This window comes from Rhipicephalus microplus, chromosome 7 (genome assembly GCF_043290135.1).
Source record: "Rhipicephalus microplus isolate Deutch F79 chromosome 7, USDA_Rmic, whole genome shotgun sequence".
NCBI classification, from domain to species: domain Eukaryota; kingdom Metazoa; phylum Arthropoda; class Arachnida; order Ixodida; family Ixodidae; genus Rhipicephalus; species Rhipicephalus microplus.
The window spans coordinates 137,731,244-137,757,203 of NC_134706.1; the positions used below are offsets into that span (position 1 = coordinate 137,731,244).

General features: G+C 45.9%; 1 pseudogene; it reads left to right on the top strand.

Moving 5' to 3' along the window:
* Positions 1–524: 524 nt before the first annotated feature.
* LOC142767880 (uncharacterized) lies at positions 525–23,057 on the top strand (annotated as a pseudogene).
* Positions 23,058–25,960: the final 2,903 nt, after the last annotated feature.

Here is a 25,960-nt window from a genome sequence, read left to right on the forward strand (position 1 = left end):
TGCCCTTACGCTAAGCATTCGCAAGCTGGCCTTACGAATACAGCTCGACTGTGAACGTGACAATTTACGCAGAGTAGAGATGGAGCAAAGGAGTAAGCCGCCTTTGATGTTGGGAAGAGATGATCGCCGCCATGTTGGCATTGACTGAATTGCGCAATGTGCTAAAGTGTTAAAGATATACAGACACCCGTGCGACTCATATTCCGATGCGGTTTAATGAGGTAGAGAAATTGTTTTAATCCTTCCAAGTGTCGGAAGAAAACAGAGCGCACTTGATACTGCCGGTGCTCTCTGAGTGGGTTCAATATCTACTGTGTAGTTTGAGTGAAGCGGAATGCACGGATCACGAGATTGTGAAACGTGCGGTAATTAATGAGCCTAAACTCACTCCAGCTGAAAAAAGGTTTCCAAAAGTGACAAAAAGGAGAAAAACATGGGCTCAGTTTACTTCTCGGGCGAGAACGTATTTCACATATTACGTCCAGTCTTGTAGTGCGAATACGAAGGAAGAAGTTGCTGAGTCAATGGTCACTGCACCGGATGAGGACGAGTTTGAGCCCAGAAGGTCTAGAGTATGTTTTACTGCAGAAGGGCAAGCAGTGGCTCAGACCTGCAGATGTCGCTAAAGTGCTCGAAACGTCTGAGCAAGCTGAAGAAAAAGGTCGAGCAACCAACTTGGTTGGAGTGGCAACTGCACCACCGTCGGCTAGACAGGCTGGTGTAAATAAGGCCAATGTAAATTTTACGAGCTGTCACGTGAGGGCTACATAGACAAAGTGGCTCTTCTCTGCCACAGAACAGGGACAAAACTCGTGTGATGGAATCAGTGGAGTCGTGAAGCATCGGTCATTTTTTCACAATCAATAAGCAGAAAGCAGCAGTGCAATACAGGCAGCATTCGAACTCGTCACACCATAAAAGACACGTTGAAAAACATTGAGCTGATCCATGCACCTGCCTGAGAGACCAAGTATTGCGGAATGAAAAAAAAGAAAGAATGGGAGCTCATCCCCTGGGCGGAAGGCACGGCATGTTTGACAATACAGACCTTATGCAACACAAGGCGAACGTGTTTTGTCCGTGGCTTGAACACCTGCCACAAATGTTACCGTAATCAACCTTTTTTAAACTGTGAGATAATCGTCTCTGATTAGACAGTGTGTGCATTGGGCGAACAAAAACCGAAACTTTTGGCGACCACTTTTTATTGAAAATATGACTTCCATTTAACCGAAGTAGGAAAATAAAAAGAGGGTACAAATGGATGTGCAGCCTCTTTACTCAGGGATGTCAAACATTGTAGTGGAAGCATAAACTACACAAATTCATTTACTTGCAACGATCCTTTTCTTAACCCATTAGAGACCACTGTACACTTAAAGGTACAGCTACTCTTTTGATTTTCAAAAAACGGCAAATGAATGTTTCGTTTTCAGTAGTTCATAATTCAGCCACTAGGGAGAAAGTTAACACCCCGAAACCAAGAGAACACGTGTGCACTTTTCTGCGGAGGATATGTCTAGCGTCGAATATCGGCTAACTTCTTGCTCGCCAAATGCTCAGGTAAGCGCTTCGTAAATTTTTTCTCCTGGCTATAGTATTTCATTCTTCATAAAGGCTTCTTTATTAGAAGTTCAGGAAGGGAATGAGTAAACGTTCACTGCTGTAAATGTTACATAGGTTTTATTTATTTTTTTGTGTTACCTCGAGGTAAACGTTGCTGTATTATATATAGTATGCCGGGCCTTCGTGTGTGCACAATGGCGCTCGCTATTCCAGACATCAAATATCACGGAACCGGATGTTTTCTTCGGCAAGAAACCGTTCTGTCGTCTCAGTGAGGCTCTCGAGGCTGCGGCAGATATTGCACAGAACACTGATGACAACGTGAATGTCGTCATAATCTCTCCAGAACCATCGGAAGAAACAAACGAAGAAGAAGGTGACGACGACTGTATGGGTTCTGCTCCACAAAGATACGTTTCTGGTGATGAAAATTGTTTTCTTTTCGCGGAACATTTCTCAGTCGCACGATGTCGTCTTTCTGTGTCGGCGCTGGCGTTGACCACACCCCCACTGCACGTGCTCGGCTCGTCTCGTACGCGCTGGCAGCAGGCCTCTCCTTTACCTTCCTCCCTCCTCTCTCTCCCTATCTTTCTCTTTCTCCCTCTCCTCCTCTCTCCACTTTCTCTCCCTCCTCTCTCTCGACCGCGGGCGGAGCGCGCGTTCGGAATTCAGTCAAGGCGTTTTTACCTGGCTTTCGCATGGCTTTCTTGATACACTCCGCTTTCTCAAAATTCGGCTTTGGTAAACACCAAATAGACATAGCAGTAGTTTTAGGACCGCAGCGGTGCTCCAATACGAAGTAGAGTAGAAACACGGAGATTGGGGTGAAGGTAGACATAGGTGGAGGGTTATGATTCGCTGGAAGTGGAGACCGTCTGCAATTTATCTTGCGTATCAACGCGTATGCTTGTCAGCGAATGTGTGGTGGGGCCTCCAGAATGTAGGCGTTTACACTTGCTTCAGATGTTCAGATCGTCTGTTTACGTTGCTCAACTAAAGTTATTTTACGTGCGTTAACCGCTGTCAATACTTCACCTCTTGGGGGAAACGTGCCTTTTAGATGTCATATTCGAAGTTCTGTAAGTTCGTGAAGCAAAACTCGGTCATTTTTCTTGCAGGTACGCTGAAAGTTCACTGGCATCGAAATGAGGAAGAAGATGGCGAGTGTGCGCCAGCCTTGAAGCGGGCGAAAGTCCCTGCTATCAAATGGAAGGCGATGAAACCTGAGTATAGCTGGGCAAATTCAACAGATGATGCGAAACAGCGCGCGGCCAAGTTGAGAGCTCTCTATACCGGTTATTCACCAAGCCGAATCTTCAGCACCATTCTTGATGATGAAATTCTCACTCACATCATTTTAAAGACCGGCAACTACGCAAAACAGAGAAATGAGCTCGGCTTTTTTCTCGACTTGGATGAACTCAAGAAGTTCATTGGCATTCTCATGCTCTCTGACTACCATAGTCTTCCAAGGCAAAAGCTCTACTGGTGCGTCGAAGAAGATGTAGGAGTGCCGTATGTAGCCCAGTGCATCACCCGAAATAGGTTTATTGAGATGAAAAGGTTCTTGCGCCTAGCCGACAATAACTTGATTGGAGAAACAATTGACCGTATGTTCAAAATTTGTCCGTTCCTGAAACTTTTGAATGAGAGATTTCAGCAACATGAAATATTTCATCGAAATTGTTCAGTGGATGATCTATGGTCAAATATTTTGAACACCATTCTTGCAAGCAATTCACGCGAGGCAAGCCGATTCGTTTTGGTTATAAGAACTGGATGATGTGCAGCGCGGATGGTTATTGTTATGCTTTTGATACGCACTGCGGAAAATCAGCATGCACAGATAACATTCCTCTCGGCTCTCGTGTTGCCCTCTCACTGCTTGAAGCAACTTCCAATCTTAGTGACCATGTTGTCTTTTTTAACAATTTTTTTACTAGTCACAGTCTCCTACTTATTCTTCGCGAGAAGGGATTTAGAGCTACCGGCACTCTTCGCCAAAATCGCCACAAGAAGTGCCCTCTGCCAAGCAAGAAGGAAATGGCAAAAAAACAACGGGGGCAATTTCGCCATTGTTTCGACCCTGCCGGTGAAGTTCTCCTTGTAAAGTAAAAGGACAGTAGCGTTGTGACAATGGCAACCAACTACGACAGCATTAAACCCAAGTTCTATGTAAAGCGATGGTCTTCTTTAGCCCACGAGAAGATGAACGTTCAAGAACCAAGACTATTCAGCACCTACAACTGTAGTATGGGAAGGGTTGACCTCTTAGATCAAGCCGTAAACAACTACAGAATTTCAAATTCGCGGCAAGAAGTGGTGATGGCCTTTGTTCACACAAATGCTCAACATAGCCCTGGTGAATGCTTAGAAAATTCACCAAGTAGTTTCAGATGAGCCTATGGACCTTTTTGCGTTTCTACGCACTGTCACAAGATACTATCTGCGTCTAGGCACAAAAAATCAAAGTATCCGCCGACGGCCAGCTTGGTTGTGCGTGATATCGTACTTGACAAAGAGGGCCACTTTCCACAAAGTTAGAAAAACAACTGCGCTGCCAGTCTTGCCTCATGAGGTCAATGTGGGCATGTGTGAAGTGCGATATAACACTTTGCTTGAAACACGGATGCTTCAATAAGGTTCATGCGTCGACGCAGCACCATGGAGCGAATTTTCGTTTTGCTATCGAAAGGGCCCAGTGTACTATAAAAAGTAGACCACTGTAACTTTTGACGCAATAAAACGATTTTTATAAAACATCAGGAATTTTTTTATCTTGATGCCTTGACATCGTGCACCTAAAATAAAGAAGAATGACCGCGTAGATTTTTCGTGGTCCCTAATGGGTTAACAAAACAGTCTCCACTCACTGAAAAGACATAATTAGTGCCATCTGGGCAAACTTAGAAAAGCAAAAAATACATCTTATGTTGTTAGCTTGTCGCAATAGGTGTCTTATAAGCACTGGCAATCGAACTCTCAAAACACAATGTTTGACTTTTTTTATTCGTTGTTCCAACAAAAATGACGCAACATGTTTTTCATATTGCCATTTTGCATTTCTCTGGGGACATTTTGCGGGGTTTTAAACATGCTTTGCTATTGCGTGGCGTTCCAATACAGAGCCAACCATGAGAAGGGGTGTTGTTTCCAATGATTTGCCAAGCACGGCCTTCCTTTGCCTCTCCAATGGCAGTCTTGTCACACCCAAGCACACACAGTCAAATCGTGGCACCCCAACAATGTCCGCTCGCTTTAACAAAATTTTCGCCACAACGGAATTTTTTCATTGCCCGTCGATTTCCCTTATGGTTCAATGCCTTCAAATTCCCTTCAATACAAATGACTAAACAGCTCGATTTCCACGTTAAAAAAGTTTTTTTTCTAGAAGAACCACAAGCAAATGTTCAAGTTAAAGCTACGTTTTCACGCTAACAAAGTTTTTTACAGAACAACCAGGAGCAAAAGTAATTCAACTTACAGCTTTTCAAAATTTTGAAAAAGGCTTTTAGTGCCTTCCCAAGCTATCGACATTACTATTATAAAAATAAAGCACATGAGAAGCTGCTCGGAGCATGCATACCGGGGTGGCGGAGCTTTGTCACGCAACGTAAACAAAACAAATCCGCCATGCTACGATACTGATGGCGACGCAACGCGCTGTCACATTCATGTAGGCTCAGAGAAAACGTTCTGAATTTTGTCTGCGTACAAGCAACACACATAGTACGACTTTATAGTATATCAAATTGTTTTTACTAAGCCTATGATAATGTTTTAGTGCCGAAAATTACTAATAATGAACGTACAAAATTGGAATTGCGAGACAAATCCCCGCAAGGTGCGGCAAACGTTCGGGGGTGCATCTCTAGGGCTAGGGTCACATTTTCACAACTTGCGTGCATTATTTCTCGAAGCTGTGGTAACACAAACAGTCATGTCGCAGCCAGCAAAAAAGTGCAATTGCTTGTCGCTTGAAGACAAGGCTCACAATATCGCAGATGTTGAAGCCAGCAAGAAGAAGGCATTCATTGCTGAAGAGTTTGGAATTGCGGCGAGTTCTTTCTCAACCGCTTTTAGCAGGAGACCCGTCATTACGTGGGTTTTTTTCGATTGTCGTTATGCCGCCCATAGAAATCACTGTATAGGCGGACAGGTTGTTGTGTAGGCACGCGGAGGAGAAATCCAGTTTTAATGCAGACTTATTATGCACGACCATAAAATCGGCAAACAGAGCACACTTTCCCGCCGCGCTGACACATCCGGAGTGGGAGCAGATGGGAATGTACGCGTGGAGGCCAGGCGCGAAAAGGCAAACATAGCGGAGGAGAACAGAGTGTACAGTAGGTGCAGTAGGGAGGGAGCGAGACCTTGAAACAAAGAGGGGGCCTGTTTTCGGAGTGCGAAACAGAAGCGGCGGTGGCGCCAGCGTAATTTTTTTTCAGTCTCGGTCTTTTGCCTTGTTGCGTTTGTCCTCTGCGCTTTTCTGTTCCCCGGGTCATAGTGGCCGCGTGACAGCCCGAAGCTAGTGGATTGTTGAGCTCCAGTCGCCATAGCATTAGCAGCGTCTTCAAGTGGAGTCAAAAAGTTCCGTGCCTTATTGCTAGAGACCAGAGAATGCGTTATAAAGGACATCAAGAGTGGGCTGAAGAAAGCTTCACTGGTGGCAAAATGTGGTGTTTTTGACACGACAGTGTTGACCATGTACAAGAATGAGGACAAACTGCGGCCGCAACTGCGGCAAGATTCGTCTCACCTTTCACGGAAGCGAATATGTACGTCGAAATAGGAAGACATGGATGCAGCACTACTCAGATGGTTCCGAGAAGTAATAATAATAAATGGCCCCATGCTCTAAGAAAAGGCCAAGTATCTCGGAGCTCTTTCAGGCCCCGGCGACTTCAGCCTAGTTAACAGGTGGATCTAGCATTTGAAGGATCGCCGTGGCATCAGCGGCAATGTGGTGTGCGGAGAAAGTGGCGATGTCGAAGAAGAATGGCAATTTGGGCTAGTTGGTGGCGATGTCGAGGAGGAGTATACCGAAGCCTGGCTTCGCTTAAACTTAAGGAATGCGCAGTCTACCTATGCAGACAGGGACATATACAATTTCGATGAAGGAGGTTTATTTTATAACCTTTTGCCCAACCGCACACTTGCACTGAAAGGCGAAGCCTGCTCTGGCTACAAGACCTCAAAAGAGCACATCACTGTATTGTTTTGTGCGAGTTGGGATAGAAGCGACAAGCGCCGCCTGTTTATCATCGGTAAATCAGCAATTCCACGTTGCTTCAAAAAGTGAGAGTGCCCACCAGTAACTTACAAAGCCAATAAGAAGGCGCTGATGCCGCAGGCTTTGTTCACAAGCAGGCTCTGCAAGTTCAACGGTGATACGGTAGCAGGAAAGCAAAGGTCGTACTTATCCCCAAAAACTACACAGCCCCACAGCCCACAATGTCAAGCCGAAGTTGACTGCAGTCAAAGTAAAACTTTTACCTGCCAACACGACAGCGAAATTTCAGCCTCGGCCGTCGATCAACTCACAAGCGGTGAAGCGTGTCGGCATTTAAACCCTTGCCATCGGGTATTCCAGGGTTATTGCTAGCCACGACGTAAATTCTAGAATAATCTGTAATGTTCACGTAGTGAGCGTAACCTTAAAAAACAATCTACTACAGCCTCGAAGCTTCTCAAACATCGCAGGCGCGGTTTGCGCTAAACGTAGTGTAACGAGGTGATAACAAAACTTGAGGAAAGGTACGTGCCAATAAACAAGTGTCAAGAATGTAGGTTTGATGCGCAATGAAGAGGCCCTGGAAGATGATGAGCAGAGCAACAATGTCGTCCATAAGACTGTCAACCGAGACATTGTGTGGTCTGGCCTTGTTGACAGCACGTTCGTAACCACCACCAAAACTTTCCAAGAATTTGTTGCTGCCGGGGAGTCGAGCTACCTGCCTGCAAGGAAGTGAGCTCAGATGACGCAATCGTCACAGCGGTAGTGCGGAAGTTGTAACCGATGACAAGTCGGACGCTGAGGACGACGATGATCCAACGCCAGAACCCAATTTCCCATGCAAAGACAGGTTGGAATACCTCACAAAAGTGAAGGATACCATGCGAAGGACACTTTGAGTGACAAATTGCTTTAGTGCTTGAGCTTTGTCGACGACTTAATTGTGCGAAGCGCTGTTCTCAAGCGTCGCCAGACAAAAATAACGGCATTTTTCTGTTGACGCCAGACTTGGGAACTTGTTGCCATGTTGTAATTGTATTGAATATATCTGTGAGTGAGAAGTATAATAAATTGCTTGTGAATTTTGGGTGGACGTGTTGGCATCGGCAAAAGCCGAAGAAGCAGGTTTTTGGTTATAACACGGTACCGCTTATAGCGTGGATTTTTAAAAACCTTGTGACTAAGTTATTAGCGGTCTACACTGTATATTGAAGAGCAAGGTTGCCAGACACAAAGCTCTGGCTGCAGAAACGTCAAAGTGAGGAGGCCCTCTGCCTAGCCCAGTCATTATGGCTCAAATGTACAGACTGGGTCAGCCCTCTGGCTGGCCCAGTGGATATTTGGGCTTCTTTTATGCGTACTCACTTAATTTGCAAAGAAAACATTAGAATTCAATCAACCAAAGGAACAAGCAGGATTTCGAACCGGCTACTCAACAATTGACCACATTCATACTATCAATCAGATAATAGAGAAATGCTCAGAGTATAACCAACCACTATACATAGCCTTCATAGATTACGAGAAGGCGTTTGATTCAGTAGAAATATCAGCCGTCATGCAAACACTGCGGAATCAGGGCGTAGATGAAGTATATATAAACATTCTGGAAGAAATCTACAGGGGATCAACTGCTACCATAGTGCTTCATAAAGAAAGCAACAGAATATCAATCAAGAAGGGTGTAAGGCAGGGGGACACAATTTCCCCAATGTTATTTACCGCGTGCTTACACGAGGTTTTCAGAAGCCTAGAATGGGAGCAGTTAGGGATAAGAGTCAATGGAGAATACCTTAGTAACCTGCGCTTCGCCGATGACATTGCATTGCTGAGTAACTCGGGGGACGAATTGCAACTCATGATTACGGAGTTAGACAAGGAGAGCAGAAAGGTGGGTCTTAAAATTAATCTGCAGAAAACGAAAGTAATGTACAACAACCTCGGCAAGGAGCAGCGCTTCGAGATAGGTAATAGCGCACTTGAAGTTGTAAAAGACTATGTCTACTTAGGGCAGGTAATAACCGCAGAGCCGAACCACGAGATTGAAGTAACTAGAAGAATAAGAATGGGGTGGAGCACATTCGGCAAGCACTCTCAAATTATGACAGGTAGATTGCCACTATCCCTCAAGAGGAAGGTATATAACAGCTGTATCTTGCCGGTACTTAGCTGCGGAGCAGAAACCTGGAGACTTACAAACAGGGTTCAGCTTAAATTGAGGACGACGCAGCGAGCAATGGAAAGAAAAATGGTAGGTGTAACCTTAAGAGACAAGAAGAGAGCAGAGTGTATTAGGGAACAAACGGGGGTTAAGAATATCATAGCTGAAATCAAGATGAAGAAATGGACATGGGCAGGGCATGTAGCGCGTAGACAGGATAACCGCTGGTCATTAAGGGTAACTGACTGGATTCCCAGAGAAGGGAAGCGGGTTAGGGGGAGAAAGAAGGTTAGGTGGGCAGATGAGATTAAGAAGTTTGCGGGTATAAATTGGCAGCAGCAAGCACAGGACCGGGTTAACTGGCGGAACATGGGAGAGGCCTTTGTCCTGCAGTGGACGTAGTCAGGCTGATGATGATGATGATGATGACTTAATTTGTAACTGTGGTTCATACGTAGGCGCGAGGAATCCCCCGCGCAAGCTTCATTGAACTTCATGCATTGGCTGACCGCTTAAGCCGTAGCCGCTTTTTGTGTTCTATACAGTCAGTACGTACTATTTTTATTATGCATGCACAGGCCGAAAATCGGCAAACTTTCGTGCGCACGAACATTCGATACATCAGCTGTGACGATCGGACTACAAAAGCCAGCGATAGGGACGTCAAAACATGGCCACTTTGACGCATTTTCTGCAGGTACGGCTGTTGCCGATCGTATAGTGCCTTCGATATCAGATTTTAATTACCCAGGAACTCTCGATCGCTGATACCGGTAGGGAATGCGAATTCGCTGTCGCTTTCCAATCCAAGCCAAGTACGCATTCTAAACGGCTTAACAGCGCTAAGCCAGGGTGAGCACTTTGTTTATTCGGTCTTTAGTCCTCGCTTTTCCGCAGTGTGGATCGTGGTGGCGGTGTGGTGATGTTGCGTTACCTACGTTCTTCCTGTGCAACGTGTCGTGTTTTTTTTATTCTTCTGTTGTGCGCGAGGTGAGCGATTGAATTCCCACACTACTATTTCTTATTACGCCGAAGTACCACGTCTTGAGTGCAAAAGAAAAACTTCAGATCATTCGCACCATTAAAAATGGACCAAGAAATCTGTGGCAGCCCACAAAAAAAACTTGCCACTGACGATTGCGTGCGTAATTCTGAGCGCTCGCGAAACGTTGACAAGCGGCATAAGCAACAATTTGAAGAGATGCTGCATGAAAGGCTCTGCTTATCCTGAAATGGAAAAGGTCCTGCTTCATTAGCTGAAAAAGGCGTGGAGCATGAACCTGTGGTTAGCGGACCCCTCTTAACCGAAAAAGCTGAAAATTTTGCAGATCAACTGAACTGCCCCAATTTTACCTGCAGGAATGGCTGGTTGTCACCGTTTAAAGCCCGTTACGCACCATGTGGAAGGCTGTTTGTGGTGAAGCTGCTGCAACAGACAAAGAAAGCACTGTTGAATGGCTGGACACCGTTTTGCAGAAAGCCTTGACAACCTATGATGCCACGGACATTTTTAATATTGATGAGTTGGCACATTTCTATTGCCTGCTTCCAAACAGGACATTGTCATTAAAGAACGAGAAGTGCACCAGCGGGAAACATGCCGAAAGTCGCGTATCGATCAATTTTGGCGTAAGTATGACAGGTAGTGAGATGCTACCACTGATGGTCATTGGCAAGTAAGGAAACCCGTGGTGCTTCGAAGGTGCTCCGTTGCCATCCGGAATTGTTTTCAAGTACAACAAAAAAGCCTGGATGACAGCCCAGCTGTTCGACGAGTACGTGCGTCAGCTGGACCTCCATTTTGATGCCAAGAAAAGGAGCATACTTATAGTACTGGACAATGCGTCGGCGCATGTCAATGTGGGTAACCTGTCGGCTATGAGCTGTTGTTTCTGCCGCCCAACACGACAGCTCTGTCCCGGCCCTTCGATCAGGGTTCAGTCGCTCTGTCAAGCAGACTTGCGGCAAAAATGTGATGCAGAGAATGTTGCTCGCCATGAAGAGCGACAAAACTTACTGTACAGACCTCCTGGGCATTGTACACCTCCTTGCGCACTCATGGATGCAGGTACAGCCTGCAACGATATGAAACTGCTTCGCGCAAGCACAATATAAGATGTTAGAAGAAGCAACGACAACGACACAGATGGTGAGGACACCGGAGACTGTGAGGGCCTCCTTGTTGAGGTGCTCGAACGGCAAGTAGAGGGAGTTGAAAAGCTGAACTTCGGAACTTTCCGAGATGTAGACGTTGTCGAATCTCCGGACTGTGACATTGTCGCCCCCATAGCACCTAGTCCTTATTTAAGCGGAAGTGAGGACGAGAGCGAGGTCGAAGTGGACGACGGCCCCTCTTTATCCAAAGCAGCGCGTGCTGTAACTGTGATGCGAGCCTTCGCCAACAAGCGTGGCCTAATAGAATGGCTGGCTCACAGCCTCACCGACTTCGAAGATGCTGTCGTCGTGGTAAGGCCACCACATGGCAATGATTTTTTTGCTACTTGTCCCACCAGGGGGCCCGGGCGGATCCAGCCAGCCGTTTTCACAGGAGCAGGTGTTTTTGCACTTTTCGACAACAAAAAGGGGGACAAGTTGAACCTTTCAAGTTATTACGATACCATTATAGAGAAAAGCCTAAAATAAATGGATGAAAGTCAAACGTTTATTATGCATAGTCTTGCAACGACCTCTCCCACACGTGGATCAAGGGTTTACATCTTCTCTAACTGAGTGAATAAGTACCGACGCTTGCCCCGCCGCGGTGGTCTAGTGGCTAAGGTAATCGGTTGCTGACCCGCAGGTCGCAGGATCGAATCCCGGCTGCGGCGGCTGCATTTCGATGGAGGCGGAAATGTTGGCCCGTGTGCTCAGATTTGGGTGCATGTTAAAGAGCCCCAGGTAGTCGAAGTTTCCGGAGCTCTCAACTACGGCGTCTCTCATAATCATATGGTGGTTTTGGAACGTTAAACCCCACCAATCAATCAAATACCGACGCTTACAGGGAAGGTGTAAAAAGAGGGGAAGAAAAATGTAACACGTTTTATACTACACAAAGTTACCTATTGTATTTTATGTGCACACAGATCATATAATTGAAGGGGTTAAAAAGAGCAAAAAGATTAAAGAGCATATAATCGATTCGATCAGCGGTCTCCGGGGGCCGATTTCGTCCAACTTGATTTCAGTCTCTTCTGTTTTGTCCCGTCCGTTTACGAAGCTTTTGTTATCTAGGCTTAGTGCCACGAATCACTTTCGCTAATTTCAGTATGGTTGCGCCGATAATCGTAGCACGTCCTCTAACCTTCTTATTCTACAGGCTATCATGCGCACCATGAAACTTAAGCATAAACCGTTATTCTGTGTGAGCCTTCACTTGCGCAAGGCTTTTGATTCAGTCTCATATTCGGTGAGACTGAATCCCTCCGGTGCTAACTAGTTGAACATTCCACCCTTTGATTAATAAATGAAACTTCCGCCTTCATACAAGTGCGTGTGTGCAGGAATTGGGGGTGAGTTTTTACGGTAGGCGACTAAGGAAAACGGCGGAAAAAATTATGGTGGATATCGCACATAGCGCGGAAATAGAGTTCATGTGACGCTAGAATTTTTCCTTTGAGTGGAGCGTTACGAAATGTATTTATATGCTTTTGAGTTAATTGAGCAGTTTACCACTTTGAAGGCTCACAAGGACGCAACATTCACTGTTGTTGGAATGCTAGCGCACCATCTTATCTCATAATTGCTACACACGCGGAACCACATACGCAAGTTTCATCGAATGAACTGCATGCGGTACTTGCAACGCTGAAAGGTATAGTTATAGTAGTGTATGTGTAACACTATATGCCATTGTTATCAAAGCAGACATAGCATATTGCGCTGACATCACTACTCAAATCCTTTGCACAGAATCTTCTACTAATGGTGGGGCTTTGTGATAGGTCACTCCAGATTTATATTTGTGCAATTTCTATTCTTTGCATCTATTGAAATTAGCTGAAAAACAGGTATCTGTTGTCATTCTTTGAATGTGCGTCTGGCGCACATACTCAGCATTCAATGGCCCGATAGGGTAAGGTGGTATGTGCCACACATGACTGAGGGAAAGGATTTCGCGACGTACGATACAAAAATACCGTGTGATACATTTCATGACCTGCCACTTGAGCTCGTGAGTTTGTCATACACTCACGTACTTATTTATTAGTCTTCTTTTATACCAGATTAAGGAGAAGACACCTACAGCACTTGCGACAAAATATTGCCACAAAAACTGCATGCGACAAAATAATGGTTAGAAACAACCAAAGCACGTTTGCTCGCGATTTGAGTGATTCAAAGAAATGCTGTGCATTTATTTGAATCACTTGAACTGCATTGTGAGAAAAATGCCATGTCAAGGCAGCTAAAACTACGTGCACAGCGAAAAATACGTTAGTCTGCTATGGCCTGCATATGCGGATCTGTAGAAGACTTTTCCTATAATCTGCAAAAACATAATTTTCACAGTCTCCCGGTATCGGAAATAACACTCAGCATTTCAATCTCATATTAAATTAAATGTATTCGGTATCACTCCTGAGACAATGACGCGTTGCGCTGCTACGCCAGCTGCCCCCCACCGTCAGCCTCGCCAACGCACCAGTAAGGTGCGTGCCTCGATGCGTAAGCCTCGATGCGTGCGGGAGCATAGAGGCACTCTGCGCTGCATGAATGGATGAATTGATATTGACGCAAGGTAGGCTGGCAACCATAGTAGACAGCCTCTGATAATACATCGAAGTAGTTCTGTGTGCGCGTGCTCTGGTGCTCGCGTTTCTGGCCCTTGAGTTACGAAAGTAAACGCCCTATTTTGTACCTGCATACTTGTGTCTTTCTGACATTTTCTGGTGGAGGTGCGGGGTACGGTAGATGATACGGTCCCCTGAGAGCACCCCTGACGCAAGCCCATCGAGTATCTCAGCCGAGCTTACCCCTGTGCACGTACGTTCCAGCCGTCGTCTCCAGGGACTCGAGCCACAGCACGGTTTGCTGCCTGAACGTTAGAGGACTATGAATCAAACACCACCTAACGTCACCGCGCCTGCACCAGCGCACCTGGTTATCAACCAGCCCAAGACTCCGAAGACATTTCATGGAGCTGCTTTTTAAGACACCGACAACTGGCTCGAGCATTTCGACCGGGTTGCCGTCATCAACGATTGGACCTCAGAGCATAAGCTACGCTATGGGTACTGCTTTCTGGAGGACTCCGTGAAAACGTGGTTTGAGAACCATGAAGCAACGCTTACGTCATGAGATGAGTTTTGCCGACAGTTCCTCAAGGCCCTTGCACGAGAGGACAGGAAAGATACAGCGGAGCGTGTTATACAGGCATGGGTTCAAGGCCCTAACGAAAGGGTGACGACTAACATAGAGGACATGGATAGGTTTTTGAGGCCTGCGTAGCCCTCTATGTCCGAATCCAAGAAAGTTCGCCACCTAATGCGTGGTATTAAAGAAGAGATTTTTGCCGGCCTGATTCGAAACCCGCCTGCGACACTTGTGGAGTTCCATGAGGAAGCCACTGCCATGGAGAGGGCCCTTCAACAGCGTGCCAGGCAGTATAACCGTGGTGTAAACCCAAGTGAGGTCACTTCTGTCACTCTCAGCAATGACATCAGCGCGTTGCGAGAGCTTATCAGAGCTCTCATTAAGGAAGAGCTACAAAAGATGCAGGTGACTGCTTCACCTGCAGAGCAGCCCTCCATTGCGGAGATGGTACGCGCCAAGCCACGGCAAGCCGTTCACGCTCCGCAACCGTCCGAGGCGCCACAACAGAGGAACTGCGGCGAGATGAGCTACGCGGAAGCAGTACGGCGTCCTCCATCGTGCAGTTCAACCAGCGTATTTTACCCCAATGAGCGACACGCTCAGCAAATGGAGGTTGGCTTCCGTCCTCGCAGCTCACCGTTGATCGCCGAAGCAAGACTGAAAAATATTGACATCTGGCGTACACCCGACCACAGGCCCCTCTGTTTCCACTGCGGGGAAGCCGGACACGTCTACCGAACATGTCCATACCGTCATGTGGGTCTCCGTGGATTTTCGCCTAATGCCCCTCGTCCACGACCTGGCGAGCAACCACTGGAAGTAGACAGTTTCATCTCGAATCGTCGCAGTATCGAACATCGGTCGCAAGAGTCTCGCTCGTCATCGCCTGCTCGCTACATGTCACCGAGCCCAGCCTATTCACGCAGCGCTCCGAGACGCCGTTCACCCAGTCCTGCAAGTCGGAAAAACGGAGTTCAGTGACCTCCTGAGGTGAGGCCAGTGACGCTTACTCCACGGAAGATCCTCCACTACGACGATAGCGATGGCAGCAAAATGACGTACAGACGCAGTCAAACGTGGTACGAAGAGTGGGGACATCAAACATAGTGGTAACTGTGGGCGACGAAGAAGTAATGGCGCTAATTGACACTGGAGCAGACACTTCCGTTATGAGCATGGGTCTTGCTTGCAGGCTGAAGAAGGTTTCCACCCAGTGGGCTGGGTCGCAGATACGTACGGCATGAGGCCATCTTCTCGCTCCGGTGGGACGGTGCACAGCGCGAGTCAGTATTCACGGATCCACGTATCTCGGAGATTTTGTAATACTGCCGAGTTGCTCGAGGGACCTAATTGTTGGACGGGACTTTCTGCGTGATAATGGAGCCATGATTGATTTGCAAAAGTCGCAGGTGACGTTTTCTACAGCACACGCTTTAGCGCACAACCCTCACGGCAGTTACGTCAACGCTTTGATAATTGTTGACGAAGACGTCACGTTACCGCCCAAGAGTAGCGTGTTGACCTTGGTAGCCTGCGACGTTTTTGATGAATTCAACGACTATGAAGGTATTGCAGAGGCAAGTATCCCGCTGCTGCTCACACGAAACATCTACATAGCACGATGCCTTGTTCGGTTAGAGAATAAACGCTCTCACGTTCTGCTGACCAACTTCAGCAATGAGTTTCAACATGTCACTAGAGGCTCTACTGTCATTTTCCTCAGTGAAATCGCCGACTTTTCCAATGTCGGCACATTGGATTCAACATCACCGCATAAAAAAGCTTGTGCTGACCTGGGAAGCCGCATTCACGTTAATTCATACTTGCCAGATTCACGAAAAGAACGGCTGCTAAACCTTGTGAGGGAATTCTCGGACTGCTTCTCCACAGCATCGAACGTTCAGCGTACCACTGTTACAAAACACCGCATTGTTACCGAGGAGTCGGCGCGGCCACTTCGCCAACATCCATAACGTGTGTCCCCGAAGGTAAGAGAGGTGATTAAGCGTCAAGTTCAATAAATGCTGAATGACGACGTCATTCAACCCTCGACAAGTCCGTGGGCGTCACCTGTTGTCTTAGTAAAGAAAAAAGATAACACGCTACGCTTCTGCGTCGACTATCGACGGCTTCACAAAATCACAAAACGCGACGTTTACCCCCTGCCACGGATTGATGACGCCTTAGACTGTCTACGTCACGCCCAGTTCTTTATATCATTAGATCTCAAGCCAGGGTACTGGCAAATTGAAGTTGACGAGGGCGACCGTGAGAAAACCGCGTTCGTGACGCCTGACGGGCTCTACGAATTCAAAGTGCTGCCTTTCGGCCTCTGTTCCGCTCCCGCCACGTTTCAACGTATGATGGACACTGTACTAGCTGGACTAAAGTGGCAGACGTGTCTTGTATACTTGGATGATGTCGTTGTGTTTTCAAGCACGTTTGACGAGCATCTTTCAAGGCTAAAAAGCGTCCTCACTGCAATAATTAGGAGAGCGAACCTTACTATCAAGCCCTAAAAGTGCTACTTCGGCTATCAGGAACTCAAGTTTCTCGGCCATGTGGTGAGCCCGGGGGCTGTTCGACCAGATCCGGAGAAGTTTGCTGCCGTTGCCGATTTCCCTCGTCCTGGAGACAAAAAGGCTGTTCAGCGATTCCTCGGACTCTGTGCGTACTACCGCCGTTTTGTCGAAGGATTTTCGAAAATTGTGGAACCTCTTACAAGACTGACACGGCTAGATGTGCCTTTCGTATTGACGGAAGAACAACAACAAGCCTTCGTAGAGCTACGCAATCGACTGCAGACAGCTCCAGTCCTGGAATATTTCGACGACACTGCCGACACCGAGATCCACACAGACGCTAGCAACGTAGGAATCAGAGCCATTCTAGTTTGATGGCTGAACGGCGCAGAGCGTGTGATCGCTTACGCGAGCTGCAGTCTCACAAAAGCAGAGGCTAATTACTCTACCACCGAGAAAAAGAACCTAGCAGTCGTTAGGGCCATTAGCAAGTTTCGACCCTGCCTATACAGCTGGCCATTTAAGGCGGTCAGTGACCACCATTCGCTCTGTTGGCTTGCCAATCTACGGGATCCATCAGGCCGCCTCGCCCGCTGGAGCCTCCGCCTTCAAGAGTACGACATAACGGTAGTCTACCGATCAGGACATAAGCATACAGATGCTGACTGCCTGTCTTGTGCTCCTATTTCCCCGACGTCATCTGACACTGAACAAGATTTACCGTTTCTTGGAATCCTCGATGTGGTGCGGATGGCTGAGCTTCAACGTGAGGACACTGAGCTACTTCCTGTTATCCAGCATCTTCAAGTAGAAAACGTTATCGTCCCACGCCGGCTCTCGCGTGGTTTAACAACGTATTGCCTGCGCAACAATGTTCTCTACAAAAGAAATCTTGAGAGCAGCCAGGAAAATTTTCCTCCTCGCCGTTCCAGCGACACTGCGTGAGGAAGTTTTGCAGGCGTGTCCTCACGTTGAAGCTCAGCCATCCGCACCACATCGACGATGCCAAGAAACGGTAAATCTTGTTGAGTGTCAGATGACGTCGGGGAAATAGGAGCACGGGACGATCCTTTGGTCGGTCACTTAGGCTTTGCTAGGACATTAGCGCGCAACCTGCAGAAGTGCTTCTGGCCACAGCTGTATTCGTCTGTTCAGCGCTATGTCCGCACCTGCCGTGACTGTCAGAGGCGTAAAGTTCGACCCGCAAAGCCCGCCGGTTTTCTCCAACCTTTAGATCCACCTCGAGCACCATTTGCGCAAAAGGGAATGGTTCTTCTTGGTCCCTTCCCTACGTCATCCTCAGAAAATAAGTGGAAAATCGTCGCAACCGACTATCTGACTCGCTATGTAGAAACCAAAGCTCTGCCTAAGGGAACTGCAGTTGAAGTCGCCAGATTCTTTGTCCAGGACATTGTTTTGCGTCATGGTGCACCTGCTGTTCTCATAACCGATCGCAGAGCAGAGTTTACGGCAGAGTTATTGCAACAAGTACCAAGCTGACGCACACCAACCACCGGAAAACAACAGCTTATCATCCCCAAACGAACGGCTTGACGGAGAGGTTAAACAAAACACTGGCCGGCATGCTATCTATGTATGTGGATGTAGAGTACAAAACGTGGGATGAAATTTTGCCGTACGCCACGTTTGCTAAATAACACCGCTGTGAAAGGGACCACAGACCTAACACCATTCGAGCTTGTTTATGGCCGTCGCGTCACAACACCGCTAGACGCTATGCTCCCCGTATTCCAGGACACCAGCGAAAATGACAGCGTTGACGACTTCGTCGAGAAAGTCAAGGGAGCCCGCCAGCTTGCACGGAACCGCATTCGCACGCAGCAAAATATCGACGCTCACCGTTACAACCAAGGCCGAAGGAACGTCCACTATCGACCAGGTGACTATGCATGGGTGTGGACACCAGTTCGACATCGTGGCCTTTCGGAGAAGCTATTGCGACGCTACTTTGGCCCTTACGAAGTTGTGCGCTGCCTCAATGACGTGAATTACGAGGTAGTTCCCCAAAGCTCCGACACCAGTTTAAACCGAAGACGTCCATGTCCAGAAGTAGTTCATGTAGTACGGATGAAACCGTACCACGCCCGCGAGTTATGAACACTTCGAACTTTTCCCATATTATCCACAACAGCGTGGGCTTTTTTTTTTTTCGTTGACGTGATGATTTTTTTTCATGGCCACCTCTAGAATCTCAGTCAGCCGACCAGGACGGTCGCTCTTGAAAGGGAGGAATTGACGCAAGGTAGGCTGGCAACTATAATAGCCAGCCTCTGAGGGGGACAACGAAGTAGTTCCGTGTGCGCGTGCTCTGGTGCTCGCGTTTCTGGCCCTTGGGTTACGAAAGTAAACGCCCTATTTTGTACCTGCATACCTGTGTCTTTGTGACAATATGGCTGTACCCTCTAGATCGGGTGACGGCTAACGCCACCTAGTCGTAATACTTCGCGGACTAAGATCTATTTTTCCCCCTTTAAATGGTGAAGTTGAGGACTGGTACTTTGCAGGGAAGGATTCAGTTTTCGCTCATGCCTTGATTTTAGCCACCAATTAGATAACCTTGTTCTGGTTATTTCTAAGCGCTTAAAGTTTATTTTGCCCTCCTGTCCCTAAACCCCAGTGCTTTGAAAAACTCTGCGCCATCATCCTGAACTATAAGGCGAAGCCCTTTCCAGAACAATATCAAGTGTTCGGTGGTTTCCTCCTCTTCTCTGGACGCACTGCATACCGTGTCTACCCCTTCGTATTTGGCCTGATAAGTCTTGGTTCGCAATATTCCCGCCCTGGCCTCAAACAGTAAGAGAACTACCCCGAGTATTATAGATCCTTTCCTTGGCAATTCCCTGCTTAAAAGTTCGATAGATCTCTAGTGCGGACTTCTTAATCATGCCAATTCTGCACATGTCGGTCTCTATTTCCTCACCTTCTTTTTAACCAATAGTTCTTATTTGTTTGGCCCTCTCCTCTATTCTAAGTATTCTGCTCTTTTCTAAGTATTCTAAGTATTTAGCGCACTGCCACATGCTGCATAAAATCCGGTTTCTGCGCCGCCGTTTGAGAAAGCGCGCTTTCACGACAATAGCTTTCTAGCCTCTGTACTGAGGCCATGAAACCAGTGTAAGCAGCTCCCGCCAATGCCACTGTAATTGTATCCAGCCTTCACAACGCCCTGCACAAAAAGAGTGCACGCTGTGTCACACAGCATAATCTTCAAAAGGGGGAAAGGACGAAAAAGACGCCAGTGCATCACACATTGATGTTCATGTCTCGACGACTCCACTGCTAGAAAGTGAGCGAGATATGGAATTCAGTGTCTACTCGGCTTACACGAACTGCTTCAGTGGCTTCGGCTACGAATCACTTATCACTGCTCCAACAAAATGTGGCCACCAGGGTTCCCAATCTCTTTTAGATCATGTCTTATGCAATTTTTCTCCCGCCCTCGAGGCTGGCATGGTTGACACATACATTACAGATCACTTCCCCGTTTACATAACATTTATTGCTAGGCGCTCCAGTGTCGATGGCTGTTTTTACACATCTGTGCTGGATCATGACAACATTATCGATGCTATAGCTACAACTGACTGGTCACTTGTTAAGTACGATATTTTTGATAATTCCTGCTCCGACGTAGAGGCTATGCTACAGAAATTCTGCGCTTTATTTTTAAAGGCCGTAACATGTAGTACAACAACTGTTAAACGCAAAAAACGGTATAAATTTCCCCACAATCCATGGGTGACAAACGGCTTATTGACAAGTGTTCGTAAAAAAGATAACCTTTACGAAAAACAAAAAGACAGCCTTTTAATACTTCGCTTGCCCGCAGATACAGGAAATATTGCAACAATTTGAAAATTTTACTCCGAGAAGCAAAAAAGCGTTATTATAAAAATGAGTTGACCAAACATCAGGGGGACCCTAAAAAACAATGGAACCTTTTGAACAACTTTTTAAACGAATCATCTGGAAACTCACTTATATCTGAAATAATATATAATAATATTTCTTTGCAACAGCCAACTTCTACTGCAAATGCTTTCAGCGATTTTTTTTTTCTAGCATTCCTACTACACAATCGGTCATACCAAAATGTTTCGTTTCTCGGGTCGCTTCTTCATTTTTTCTTTTGCCCGTAACCGCTGACGAAGTATGCTCAGTTCTCTTGGATCTAAAAAACAAATGCGCAGGTCTTGACAATATTTCTGCGTGTCACTTAAAACTGGTTGCGCGTAATATTTCTGGGATACTTAGTGATATCATTAATCTAATGTTTCAGCAAGGCGTATTTCCTAAACTTTTAAAGAAATCTATAATAGTTCCGGTATTCAAGAAGGGTGACAAAAGAACAGTTTCTAATTATCGGCCCATATCTATTCTTTCTTCCCTCAGCAAAGTTATTGAAAAACTGTTCGTTGATTGTTTAAGTAATTACCTAAGCAAATTTAATATACTTCATCCGTGTCAATTTGGCTTTCGTTCAGGCAGTTCGACAGGCTTAGCACTAGTTTCATTAATAGATTACTTAAAAAAATCGATTGACTCTGGTAAATTTGTTGGATCTGTCTTCCTAGATTTCACCAAGGCCTTTGACACCATTAATCATGCCACCCTGTTTAACAAATTGGAGACCTATGGGGTAACTGGAGCTCCATTAACCTTCCTGAAAAATTATCTGCACAATAGAGAATGCTCGGTGTACGTATCAGGCGCTTCTTCTGAAACTAAGCTAATCAATCAAGGCGTGCCCCAGGGGTCTATTTTGGGCCGTTTATTATTTATTATTTATATTATTGATCTTGTCGATGCAATTAAATCAACTCACTGAATGTTATACGCAGAAGACACGACTATAACTGCAGCTGAGGACTCTCTAACTGCTTTTACTTTACACTTGAATAACACACTTCTAGATATTACTAAATGGTGCTACGAGAACCAACTTATTATTAACCCAGCCAAAACCAAGTTTATGATATTTAGATCCGCTCAAAGGCCGTTGCCTTTTCATCAACCCTTAACCCTAGGTCCTCACTCTATACCCACCTGAGATACTGTAATTTTTCTTGGTGTACATCTTGACTGCCATTTAAAGTTTAATCTCCACACTGATCACCTCAGAAAGAAAACTGCATTCGGAATTCGGGCTATAATAAAAGCTCGTGAAGTTTTTCATATAAACGTACTTATGTCTCTGTATTTCGCCTTCATTCATTCCCATATCATGTATGGTATCGCTGCTTGAGGAAACACGTATGACTGTCATCTATCACCCATTAAGAACATACAAAATCAGGCGATCCGCATTATCACTAATAGCTCACGATACTCCAGTGCAGGCCATCTACTCCAAGACAACAAAATCCTACCTGTTCGTAAGTTATTTTTTATAGCATAGCCGTTCTTCTGTTTCGATTGCGCAATGCACTGCTACCGTTTGAGTTCATTGATTCAGTTTTCTTGCAAAACAACAATGTAACCAGATTTGCAATGAACCTTAACATTTTACTATCCGCGTCGCGCACAAATTATGAAAAATGACCTCTGCCTTTGCGGCCATTACTTTTTGGAATAACATACCTCTTTCTGTTGAAACGATGCCCACATTGTCATCATTCAAAAAGTCGCTTAAAAGTTTTCTGTTAAATTATTAGCTGCCTGTATATGGGCTTTGTGGAGGCTTTGCGTTTTTGGTTATGCCATTTAGATCATTGCATTTGGATTGACAATGTCTGCCACTGAACGAGATGTTTTTTTCTTTCCTTATTTGCCTTGCTTTTTGTTGCCTGATGTGTCACTTAGCCTATAATAATTACTCATCACTCTATATTGTATAATTGATTTCCATTCACTCGTTGCTTGTTAACTTGATCTGATTTATTGATTGTTATGATGCATCGAGGGTCCCGTTACAGTTTTTAACTTTGGGACCCTCGTCTGTATAATAATATTACTGTACTACTTTTTTGAAATGAATAATAAACTGAAACTGAAACTGAGGAGAAAGAGGCCTAAGAGAGCCGGGCTGGTGAAAGGTAGATGACCTCGAAAAAGGTGGCTGCTTGCTGTCAAGAAATCCTGTAACTACTAATGACTCCTTCAAGAAGCAGACATACCATGATTCTGTGAGAAGGTGTCCAGCCAGGCCGACAACTTCGTGTATGAAAAGGCTGTCCGCAGAATTCCCACTGAATTTCTTGAAACCTCACGGCAGCGCAAGCGGGCACTGGTGTCGTAACACCTACAAGGAAAATAAGGAACCTTGCACCCTCAAAGAGCAACGACCCCCGATAGAACTTGCTTTTGGACGAGGAACATCCCCAGGTGCCTTTATTATGATGCATTGACGAGCTGCACATAACAATGCACAATGAGTACCGTCAACGAAAGCTTCATCCACTGTGATTTTTCTGACCACGTGGCTCCGAGGAACAGCGTGGTAGTTAATTAACGAAATGTCCAAAAATGAAAAACTAGTCAAACCAGACAATTAGAGTAATTGTAGAGAGGCCGAATAGCTAGGGCAGAATTCGGGAATGTGTGAGCCTGTATTTTGTCATCTATAAGAAAGAGCTTGATTCTTTGACACAAACGACGCGTGCTCATTTTCTTTTCACCAGTATTTGCAGATGCTGATGAGTGCACATATTCATGCTCAGTAAATGCAATAAAACCTCACTTCAAAGTAAGCGCATGTACTTGAGCTTTTTGTCCCCTGTTTTTTTTGCCCTATGGTTTCTGATGTAACATGAACAACGAATATGTGAAAACGTCACCCATTTTGATTTCACGAGCTGCGCCTCCCTCTCTCTCTCTCTTCTTCATCTTTCTTATTTTGGCAGTTTGGAATATGCAAAAGCGGAACTGAGCCCCGATGCCACGAACCATCTGTCATCGGCGCGTATTTTTTGTTCTAGAAGGTGTTGTTAGAGCAAAAGGAAAGGGGGTACTGAAGAAAAGTACTTTTTTTGCCAGTGTCAGGACAGATTTTGCTTCATTCTTTTTTTAGAAGGGTTACTCAGTGTCAACGGAACACTTTCAAATCTACTGATATATATATATATATATATATATATATATATATATATATATATATATATATATATATATATATATATATATATATATATATATATATATATATATATATATATATATTTCTTCATTATTTTTTTAGAAGGGTTACTCAGTGTCGACGGAACACCTTCAAATCTACTAATATATATATATATATGTGTGTGTGTGTGTGTGTAACGTAAGTAGGTAGTGACTGAAGGTAGAGGCTGAGGAAGAAGAAGTGCTTTAGAATAAACATGGCGTATGAGCCCAGGTCACGTCGCCCATTCATCATAGCGTCACACGAGTCGACAGGATGAAGACCTCGCAATCACTTCATCAACCGGCCATCATCATCGAAGGCTTCAGCGAGACGCAGTGACCTAACGCGGGCCACAGAAGTGCATCACCACTGGACACCGTTGCAACCATCATGACGGAGTCATCGACGGACCTTCCCATCCCTAAGTACACCGGAGCATCGGTCGATGGACCGGTGCAAGACTGGTTCTACCTGGTCGAGCTCCACGCTACAGCTGCATTATGGTCCGAACGGGAGAAGGTCACCAAGTTTACCGACTACGTCTCGAGTGAGGCCTTCAAATTCTACCTCACTCACATATTTCATAACAACGAGTCATGGGAAAAGATAAAATAAGAGATGATCGTTTTGTTTAAAGAATACAATGACGTTTACGACGAAGACTTGCTTGTAACCCACCATTCACAGACAACCGCACTTGGTCGTCACAGTGAAAAGCAGCCTTGACGCATTGACCAACCTCCTGCTTTTCTGTCGCGTGGATCTTCAGTCGCTCACAACGCCCACCTCACGTCTCACGCATTCGCTATGGTAAGAATAGAGCGGAGAAGCTCCGAGCATACTCAGTCAAGGCCGTCACCTACAGTTCAGTTCCATGCGCCAGAAGAGCTCGCATCGTTCGTTCCACAGAACGACAGTCATTCCCAATTAATATATGACCAAACCGATCCTTTCGCAGTGCCGCCGTCGAATTCCCAGCCACCTGAGAGCCCGACCCACACAGGAGGCTCGGAATTATCAACCCTCAAGCACTTCCCTGTGCCAGAAACATCTATCAAAAATGGCGTTGCAAGAGCCTTAGCAGATTTTTCTGCCAATTCTGGCGCACTATCTTCATTGCCTGACACAAATCGCGACACCCTAACAATTATCAACTATTTGCTGGTCACGTCAACCCACAAAGAAAAGCGGGCTTATTGTTCCAAAGGAAGTCCACCTCGTCAGACCGGGCAACATCAGCAATACCAACAAAAGCAACAAGAGGAACGCCAAAAGCTAAAATGCCCACACCAATATCGGGAACGAACAACTAAAACTACATCGCAAAGATACTTGTGGCCTAAAAAGTGTCGTGGTTAACATATCCTAAAGAAAAAACTGATTCCGCATCTGAGCTATCTTCGCAGAAAAAAAAGCCAAGGAACTTTTCCGCACCAGTGCTCAAGGTTGCGCCTTTGGTATGAACATCTGCGTCATCACCATAGAAAACTTCCCAAATGCCACAAAAGAACCGTTTGTGCTCAGCAGGAACACAAGCAGCGCATAATCAGCCACGATCAACGGGCGGGCAAATTGCATGCACGGCGTTTGTATGACCCACGACAAAAAAAGCGACGCCTTCGAAACATTCAGTCCTGCAAAGCGTTCCAACGTCGTTCGTTCTCTGCAAGAATACCGCCTGTATTTCCATTTGTTTTCACACTCAAAGCATGCATATTGTTCAGAGCATAACAGCGAGCCTCACCCACCGGAGCTGTACTTCATAACCTCGGATGGCTGCCCTCTCTTGTGAAAACTATGTGCGATCTTAGGGAACTTCAATGTAATGTGCAACAACGGCCCATTTCAATTTTTTTGCGTTCTAGTACTGCTCATTCGTTAGGCACTGTATTATACAACACGCGGATTCTTTTGGGGTGAGGGGGAATCGTGTAACGTAAGTAGGTAGTGACTGAAGGTATAGGCTGAGGAAGACGAAGTGCTTTAGAATAAACATGGCGTATGAGCCTAGGTCACGTCGCCCATTCATCATAGCTTCATAT